The sequence below is a fragment of the Vicia villosa genome, linkage group LG3 (assembly GCF_029867415.1).
Source record: "Vicia villosa cultivar HV-30 ecotype Madison, WI linkage group LG3, Vvil1.0, whole genome shotgun sequence".
Taxonomy (NCBI): domain Eukaryota; kingdom Viridiplantae; phylum Streptophyta; class Magnoliopsida; order Fabales; family Fabaceae; genus Vicia; species Vicia villosa.
In genome coordinates, this window is record NC_081182.1 from 198865441 (window position 1) to 198876413 (window position 10973).

Consider the following 10973-nt stretch of genomic DNA (forward strand, 5'->3'; position numbering starts at 1 on the left):
AAAACCAAAATATTAAACATCAGACAAACAATACCCAAAACAAACTACATGGAAAAACATAGAATTCAATTTGAAAGAAAAATAAAACTTCTCATTAAACACAAAATCATAAACAATCACTTCAATTCAGTTCTCCAATAATTATCTTCTGCACAAACACAATTCAAAGTTATACAAATATTAATAATTACCACCCTTCAAGCAAATCAATAATTCAAAGCTCAATATACAACTAAAATGATTGATTTGGGAAAATGAGAGACCGAAAAAACCAATCGTAAGTCATCTTAGATGTATCAATTTGAAGGTAGAGTTTTATAGATGGTATGTCTTAAGGCTTAACCATGAGAACACCTTCACAAATCTAGTTGATGAAATATCCCCTTTGTAATTTATTCGAGAAATCTCAGCCTTGTAATATCTCACTATCAAAAGTAAATTGGATATGTGACTGAAATATCACAACAACAGACACATACGTACAACAACAAATCATTGAAAACAAATTTTGAAAAATGCAATCAGATGTAGCAAGAAGAAGATGAAGTTGAATTTGTCGACCACGAATCTCTGAAGACCTTCGCCTCTCACCTAACCACCCTCACCAATATTCAGCATACAAAACCACTTCTCTCGCCAGAGTAACACCGCGCTCCACCTCTTTCATGCACACTCAGACCTGGTCAACTTGCACCGCAACCACATCGATTGGTTCTGGTTTTTTAGATAGTTGGGAAATTTTTTGATTTGTGTTGCTTTTGATTTGATTCTATTGTTCTGAAAGAAAAATGAATGGTGAGGAGATGACATCTTTCATGCGTTTTCGATGAGGAAAAGGAAAGAGTGTATAAAAACTATTTTGAAGCCATATTGTTCGTTTTCTCCTTTCTATGGGAACACTAAAGAAGTTGGAAATGAATAATTGCAAATGGAAGAAGAGAAAGTGGGGGAGTCCAAAAGTTTTTTCAATATTCCCAATAAAAATAACACATTCAAGTAATATAATGAATGCTCTGAGAAATTGAAAAAGAATTGGAAAAGTTGTCATTGTTTCAAAGTAAAATTGAATGGTTTCAAGAAAAAGTCATAATTGCTGGGTGTAAGATGATGTTTTCAATACGTGCTTTAGTGGAAACAATTAAATGGTTTAGGGCCCGTTTGGTGCGTAGGATAAGAGACAGGATAGGATAATTGTATCATATCCTATCTCAATCCAGTGTTTGCTAACACAACAGGATAGGATAAGTTAATCCTGAAAGTTATCCTATCTTGCCTCACTAGTTCAAATTGCTATCCTGAATATGAGCTGGGTTAGAATCCGACAGGATAGGATAAGAAAATGATCTACTAATTTACCCCTATAAAATAGAATTTAAAATAAAAAATTAAATATGACAAAATATAAATAAAAAATAATTTGATATTATATTAAAAATATTAAAAAATAATTTTTAAAAAATATGTATGAATGTCATCTAGATGATTTTTTAACTTAATAAAATATAAAAAATTAGAATTTTAAAAATAAAATAATTATTAAAATTTTAATATATGAATACTACTTTTATTTTTATCAAATTAAATATATATTCTTGCAAGGGTAATTACATCATTTATATATATATATATATATATATATATATATATATATATATATATATATATATATATATATATATATATATATATATATATATATATAGTATCCTTTGGGAACCAAACACATGATAGGATAAGTCTTATCTTGTATGTATCATATCTTATCCTTATCCTTCTTGATATCCTATTTTGTCTCTATCATATCCTGCGCACTAAACGGACCCTTAGTGTAAAGAATTAAATGGTTTAGTAAAAACTTTATTTATTAATTAAAGTATTAAAGGAGATGCAATTACATCTATGTTCCCGTTTATCACACTCAAATTGGTGATTAGAGGGATAATGATAGGATTTCATATGTCATCTACTTTATTATATTAAAAGTAGATATAGAGCTATGCTATGTTTACGTCCAATTTCTACACCATATAAATTTACACACAGTATGTATGCCATTAATTTAGCTTGACACAAATTTCAAAGTGAAATAAAATATTATTAAAAAATGAAATGTACTAGTATGTATTTATGGTATAAAATACGGTGTAGTGTCAAAAATGAGTGTCAAAGAATCATTTCCCTTTAATATATGTCCCTTAATGTCAAATTAGTATTAGAGCAAGGTTAGGTTTTTCTAGTGTGAGTGTAAAAAATACTTTGAGTGTGTGAAAAATAAAAAAGTTTTCGTTGTGTCAAAAAATATTGTGACTATTTTTCTGAGAAAGATACGGCAAATAATTACATTTTTGTCTGGTTCGGTCCAAAAATAAATGTAGAATTCGATTTTAGCTAATGGAAATTTTTTATGACAACACATCTAATAATTCATAATGTTTGGAGATTTGTGGATCCTGATTTACAACAAAGACCTGATGAAGTATCTCGTAGAAAGGACCAATTGACACTTTCACAAATTCATTAAGAAATAGAATACTCAATGGCTTGCGTGCCATGGGAGATTGGCTACTAAGCACCGTCTGAAAAAGTTTGGTGTGGTTACTAATAATTGCTTGATGTTGTTTTTGTTCTAATGAGAAAAACTATAAACCACATGATTTTTGGTTGTGTTGTATTAAGGATTATTTGGTCTAAGGTCCTTTAGTGGATTCAAATTTATAGAGTTCCACATAAATGGAAGGAAGAACTAGATTGGTTGATTATCTCCACCAAAGGGAAGGGATGGAGAGTATCTATTCTAAAATTGGCTCTTGCTTAAACTCTTTATAGAGTTTGAAAATACTGTAATGACATAAATTTTATGGTAATAGTGTGGATTAGTGTTTTCAAAATCGGACTGGACTGGTCGGTTGGATCGGTCGAACCGAAAACCGGCCAGGTAATCAGTTTGGTTCAATTGCTGGATCGGACATGTGATTGAACCGGTATAAACCGCTAAAATCGTAAAAATCGGCGGTTTAAGTGCATTTTTAGATTTTTTTTTATTTTAAAAAATTAAAACGACGTCGTTTTGATTATTTTAATGAAAAATTAAAATTAAAAATAAAATAAATGAAATAAAAAGTCGAAAAATATAAATAAAAATGTTGCAGATGCGATTGATTTTGTTGTAGATGGTGTTGATAATGAAGAAAGAGATCCCAATATTTAAACAATTTTTCTTTCCTTGAAATTAAATTTAGTATACAACGAAGTTATTTTGTTATAAATTATTCAATTTAATTATTTTGCGATTAAATTTTGTTTGCAATTATACTCCCTCCGACCTGAATTATAAGCAAATATTCTCAGTTTAGGTTCATTGAGTAATTAATGTATCTGGTCTACATAAAAGACCAGATACATTCATTATTCAATGAACCTAAAAAAAGAATATTTGCTTATAATAATGGCCAGAGGGAGTACTTTGTAATTTTGTACTATTTCATTATGTGTGATACCTATGTTTAAAATTTGAATTTAAATATGAGCTTGTGAATTTATTTATGATATGATATTTTCAAAAAATTTAAATGCTAATTATATTTTGTAGAGATTAAATCATCCGGTTCGACAGATTTTATACTTATATAATTTTGTTATAACGATCGGTCTATTCAACCGAGTTATTCGGTTTAATCAGATTTAGTCATACGGTTCGATCAGTGATTGTAACACCCTTCTAAACCCCGCGGAATTAATAAATACATTCAGAGTAAAACATGTACAAGGGTATTACAATTCCAAAAGAAATAAAACATCAAGTCACGTCATGCCTTTTGAGGGACATAAATAATATTATTCAGTAAACATGTTTATCACAGCGGAATAGTTCATAATCTGAATAACATAAACCTTCCATGGTCAATACCAAATCATCGATTCACAAACCAATTAAACATAATCCGGAAAACCAATAAAAATAATGTTAGACGCTGGCCTAAGGATCTAGAGGGGGGTGAATAGATCTCTCAGAGTTTTTCGGAGTTAATTGAACTTTAAGCGAAAGCGGTTCTGAATCGACTCGCGTCTATTCCGAACCACTATTGAAACGATTGTATATGTGTTAAAACCACTAAATAGCTTGAGATAAAAGATAAGAGAATACCCTATAGAATCAATATGTCGCTCTAATGAAAAACGATTAACTTCTTATATGATGAACGATGTTTGCAATGCAGTAATAGTGATAGAAGCAAAAACACAAACACTTGGTGATAATGATCAATTGATGGTGATTCAATGTGTGATGAGTTGTGATGTTTATATAAGTTCTTAATTCACAATTTTAACACTTGAATCGTTGATCAATTTGCAATTATCACCAAATATGAACAGAACGTAAATGAAAAGATAAAAGCGACAAGAACACGATATTTGTTTAGGCAGTTCGTCGATCGTCCTCGCTACGACTACGTCTGCCCCCAATTCCAAACTGAAATTGGGAAATCTTCCATTAATGTTGAAAGCAGTTTATACAAAGAAGATAGCAAAGCGATAAACAATAAACCAAATTTGTCGATCCTTTGAATCTTCTTCCCCCTTAATCTTGAGCCAGATCAAGGTCTTCCAAGAGCTTCACTTTGATCTCTTTCTGTAGTGTCTTGAATTGCTTGAACACTTGTTCTTCAATCTTCACACTCAGCTGGATCCTTGATGAAGCCTCTTGATAAAAACCCCCAAAATTCACCAATCTTGGAGGACAAAACCCTCAGATTTTATTCACCAAAAACCCCACAAATCTTCACCCACTAGGAATCTTCAATTCCGTTCCATGGACGTTATCGAACTCGATCACTAACCCTCAACACAAGAATGATTATGTGTAATTGTGTTGGAGATGACGAAGAACGAAGATGAGAAGCCTTTGTGTATCTTTCAGTTGTTGGTGTTAAGAAGCAATAATGAACCTTGGACAATATATATGAGAGCTTATCACTTGGAGCAGAGAAAACCAGAAATTTTGGCATTTTTGATCAGATAGGTCGACCTCTTGTGGTGCTTAGGTCGACCTAACAGAGCTACATATCTTTTGGATGTCATTTGTTCCCAGTTAGGTCGACCTGTTAAAGAAGTAGGTCGACCAGAATCCACTTCAGATGCGTTTTGGGGACCTTTCCTCAGATTAGGTCGACCTAGTTGTTGTGTAGGTCGACCTAGCAGAATGATATGTAAATTTCTTCATTTTAGGTCGACCTGTGTTGGGAGTAGGTCGACCTGACTGCTGTTTTTCTGAGTTCCTCTTATTTTGCTTGTGTTGAGTCGACCTATATGCATAGTAGGTCGACCTGCTCTGTCATGAGTGACCAATGCTTGCTTTTCTTTGAGTTCTTCTGCTTGTGCCTTGTTGCTTGTATGCTTGTTGAGTTTGCCATGAATCAAAAACATCTTTGTGAGATGTGGTCTTGTATTCACATACTCCCCCTTTTTGATGATGGCAAACCGGTAGTAGAAGCTTTGGCACTAAGTGGTAAAAGCTCCCAAGCTCCCCCGTACACTCAGCATCTATTCACTCAGCTGAGCTCCCCCGTACACTCAGGCATCTATCTCCCCCTTTGACAACATCAAAAGAGATACAAGAAAACAGAAGAGGAGAGTAACGAGAGAAACATAGATAAAACGCTAGCATTCATAGTATAATAGATAAAAGGTAGATAGTGATTACATGAGAGCCAAACATGTTTAAAGGTACACTTTAACATACATCATAATTCAAGAGATTAACAAAAAAGGCACAGTACGACAATATGTAAGAGTATAACATAATGATAATGAAATGAAATGCAATAATATGATGATATGATGGAGAATGCATCCTAACGCCTGCTCCTTCTTCCTCTTCCTCTTTGAAATGTATGAGGACGATCCTCTTCGACTTGTTCCAACAAATCAAGCACAGATAGATTGAGAGTGTTGAAGCTTTGGCTTATGTTGGCATGACGATGCAATGCCGTTTCCTCAAACTGATTCTGTCTTAGAGTTGAGTTGGAGGCAAAAGTCTCAAAATCGCTTTTGTGGTCTTGAACCAAGCTGTACAACGATTGATATTGTCGTTGTTGTTCGTCATAGCGATCTTGTTGGAGTTGTTGCATTTGTTGGAATTGGAGCTGTTGTGTGTCGAAGTGTTGTTGTTGTAGGAGTTGCATATTCTCTAACATGGAAATGATGTTAGTTTGATCCGGCGGAGGCGGAGCCGTGTATCCCCAAGGGATATCCTCTTGTTGTGGAGGAACATATCTCCAATTTGCATCCGTATCTTGTGCAACATCTTCCATGTGATGATCATCATCATTTGCATTGTCTTGATCAAGTCCTTCTTCTTCATTACCTGCATTGTTTCCAAACTCCGTGGGATCATCATAATTGTAAATAACCTTCCCGGTTCCCTTTTGAATGAGATAGTAGGTTTTCCTAACTTGATTCCAATGGTATCCCATAAGAGTCAAGGTGGTTTGTGAGAATTCTTGAGATTGGTGTATTGTTGAAAGAGTATTGTGGTGTACTTTTCGTTTATATCGTATCCACAGGGATTATTGCGATATCACCGCCGTTCTATAGCCTATTTTGTCTTGAGTTAATGTTACTTTAGTTTTAGGTTTGCAAAAGGTCATTCAATCACTTTAGTAGCAAAGAGTAAATTAATGAAGGTTCTAAGTTAAAGAAAATGCATCAAGATTCGATTTCATCGACCTAAGTTTGTATGTTTCCTTATAAATATATGCTTATGAACTTGCTAACGATCAATATAATTACGTATCGACACCTATATCGTCCGTGTCCGCAACGATATAGCTAGATTTATCGTATTGTTTAACCGACGATTTCTCCACCGTTTAAACAATACAAATAACGTTTTAAAAACCGATACTTAGTAAACATCAAACTCTAAATCCATGTCTGCAACTTATAGTTTGAAAGATGATGAGTTAGGTCTAGATACAAACATTGATGTCTCAAACATTTATACCAAAGAAAAGGCTTTAATAAACAAACTAAACCATCTATATTGATCATCACTTGTTCATACACATATATTCACAAGAAAAACATACAAAAGGCTAGGAAGATTACATCTTATCTTGATACAAAAGGGATTTAGCTATCCATGAGAATGGTAGCTTGCACAAGAAGGAAAGGATGAAGATCAACAAGCATCAAAGGCGATTAATCGACGATCAAGGCTTCCAATCTTCAACTCTATGTTTGCTACAGTGTATTATGCTCTTGTTTCTCTCTAAAATATCTCTACATACATAAAAAATGATCTGGCCCATAAACAAATAAACAAAGTTTCGCAGACCGCGCTTAGCGCGGTGCAGCCCGCTAAGCGCGCTATCAAAAATTGCTTAAACCGCCCAACCGCGCTAAGCGGGCTTCAGACCTCGCTTAGCGCGGAACTCTCTGCCAGAACTTCCTTCTTCTCTTCAAAAGCGCGCTTAGCGGGCTCAACCTCGCTTAGCGCGCTACCTCTTTTCAGCAATCTTTGGTTTTGGTCTTGGAACATCTTCAAAGTGCTTTTTCCATGGTCCAAGCTTCCAATTATCTATAAAAACTACAAAATCCAACATAGATTGTAAAGATAAGAACTATTCAACAATAATATAAATATAAGAATAAATATATACCAAATGACAATAAAATACCACTATTAACCACAAAAAGACTTGAGAGTTACCAAAAATTACTTAAGATATTTACACAAATTGGTAACTAACAACTCTCCCCAACTTAAACCTTTGTTTGTCCTCAAACAAAACAAATACAACCAAGAAATCACAAGCTAAGACAAAAACAATTGGGTGGTTCAAATTCCATAAGTACACAAGTAACATTTCACCCTTGCTAAAATAATACCATGATTGAGATACTAATACTAAATACACCTTTGATGTAAACAGTTCCTAAAACAAAATAAGTTCAAAATTGAATCACAACCTACACACTTCTCTAGTAAGAGGCAAAATTGAGGACCTAACACTCACACAACAATGTCGCCAACATCCAGAATTAATTATGCATTCATCTACACAACATTTATATAAAAAGCGTAAAAGCAAGAATCACAAAGACTTTAGGGTTGTATCTTGGCTTGGTTAACAAGGAAGTGTCATTTCTCAAGGCCATTGAAACGAAAGGGTCAATTCCTAAGAGAGCATTCAAATCAAGATTATATCCACACATCCTTATCAACCGATCACACAATTTTATTGCTCAAGAGTTCATCTTTTTAATTTAAAGGAAACTAGCTATATACAAAGCTCTTTTCTTTTTCTTTTTCTTTTTCTTTTTTTTTTCTTTTTTCTTTTTTTCTTTTTCTCTTTCTCTCTTGAGCAATCACTTATTTTCTTCTCATCACCAATACAACCAAAAATTTTTATTCTCCCCAACTTGAATATTACCACCACATAATCACGAATGCTCTCTATTCTAAGGCGAAAAGGAATCATTCCTAACCACATTTCATGGTACTCTTCAAGGTTAAAAGAAAGTCATCAAGATTCAGATCAAAAATCGGCAAATATAAACAAGGAAATGATACCGATTGAATCTTGGCAAAAAGGCTCAAAGTGGTTAGCAAATACTCACACACTCACCGGGTAGGTTATATTTGGAAGAGAAGTTATACTAGTAATGCGAAACAAAATGCTTTGATCACTTTCATGCTTTACACAATTAAATAAAACCGCAAGATTAAACATAATAAACACGAGTTAAACGCACATTGTTGGTAATCACAAAAAAAATAATATATATATATATATATATATATATATATATATATATACAATGGAAAGGCTCCTCACACTAGTTTTAGAACTAAAATGATTCAATATTGAACTATATTTGCTAAAGAAAATATGACATCTAATTTGTACAATTACAAGTATCTAATTCATGGTATATTAAAGAAACGATAAAAATGTACCTTGTACGTACTAATTTCACATTATATCATCACCGCCCCAATTGGATGTAAAACTTGCTCCCTCAAGGAAACACTTTCACAAGGACAATCAAAAATTAAAAGAAAACAATTGCATATGTTCATAGAAATAAAAACAATTAAACTAAAAACTTAATAATTTAGAACAAACACCAAAAGGTGTCACAATATCCAAAAAGGCATAGCAATGCCTAAGGTTCAAAATACCTCATCCTATACAAGGATGGAACAAAACATAACAAAGCTAATAAAATAAAAAAAAACTAGTACTAAATATACTATAGCACTAAACATAAAATATAAAACTACTCATCCTCATCCTGATGATCTTCTTCCACATTCTCATCCTCGCCACCTTCCTCCTCCTCAGGAAATGGACTGACCTCAGGCCAATCAGCATAATCCACCAAATCTTGGCGAGAACTCCACGGATGAGCCACATGGGGCTCCATCATCTGCAACCTCAGCTGAGACATAGAATCATGCAAAAACATGAATGCTCTCTGATGCGCCATATGAAATGCCAAGTTCTCCTCTCTATCAGGATTACTACGGCGGCGAGCAGGGCGAGCAGCAGCAACAGGAACAGCAGTCAACCTGGATAAACAATAACGCTCAATAAAAATGTCATCAATAAAAGTGTCAATAGACACAAGCCCCTCAGAAGGAATCTGCACTGTTGCTTTCTTGCACAGATTCATGATCAAACCAGGAAAAATCAGCTTGCATGGAGCACGATCACCATGCCGAGTTCCACTCAAAGCAACCCTCTTCAGCTCATTCGCAATAATGCGAGTAATATCAATCGGCTCATGCTCAATCATACGAGCAACCAGTGCAGCAGACTCAGCAGGTAAAGAGGAAGTGTGACTCCTAGGCCTTAAATTATGAAGGACCACAGACATGAGAATCTGAGCATTAGTAGACAACGACTTCCTAGAGAATTTCTGGGGCTGTTGTGAAGGATTAAGATCATAAGACTGCCCCCTCGCACACAAGACCTCCCTCAGATGCTCCCAATCAAAATTACCCCTTGCTAATTGCACATGATACCCACACAGCTCACCATCCTCAAAAGGTAATTGAGTTCCAAGAAACTCACGGATAGTCTGACGAGAAAAATCAATTTCCTTACCACGCACCCAAGTTTTGAACTCAAAGGGAACACCTTCAACCGGAAATTCTTCATTTGGAACGGCATTAGCATAGAACTCTCTTACAATCTCCAAATGAAACTTAGGTGCAGGCTCACAAAGCTTAAGCCAACCATACTCCTCAATGGTGTTATGACACCACCCATAGGTTCCCTCAGGATTGATCCTCACAATTCGCTCTGGCCACCATGTCCTAACCTCTAACTTCTTGTACCTCTCCTCTTGGACATGACTCTTAAAACGGTTTTGATTAAACGGAATAGCCCTAGGTGCTTGAGAAGAACTGCCACCTTCGGTTCCGGTCTTTCTTTTCTTAGAGCCTAGGAATTTCGTTCCCATCTGAAATGATTATAGAAATAGCAACACAAAAACCAATATGTTAACACATTACATAACAAAAAAAAATAAACAGCCCTAGAAAGAATCAAAGAACAAGATCACTCCCCCTGCATCAAACAAAAACAGGCAGAAGAGGGGATTTTTCTGAAATCCCCAGACCGCGCTAAGCGCGCCTACCGCGCTAAGCGGGCTCTGCGATTTGCAGAAAAAAATCCCCTGCGAACCAGGGTTATACCCAAACATCTTCAGCACCCAAATATGATTTTAAACACAACATGGTACTGGAAAAGAGATTCTACCACTAGGTTTTCAACACACAATCCCTAACCACAAAATTTCTATTCCTAATCTAAAATTAAACCCTAATATATAAAACAAGCATAAAGAAATAGCAAAGGAAATAGAGAAATTACCTTGGTGATGATGAAGGAGAAGAAAAAGCAAGGACTTTGATTGCTAAGCAACACAAAAATGGAGAAGCAAAGAGAGGAATTTCTTTA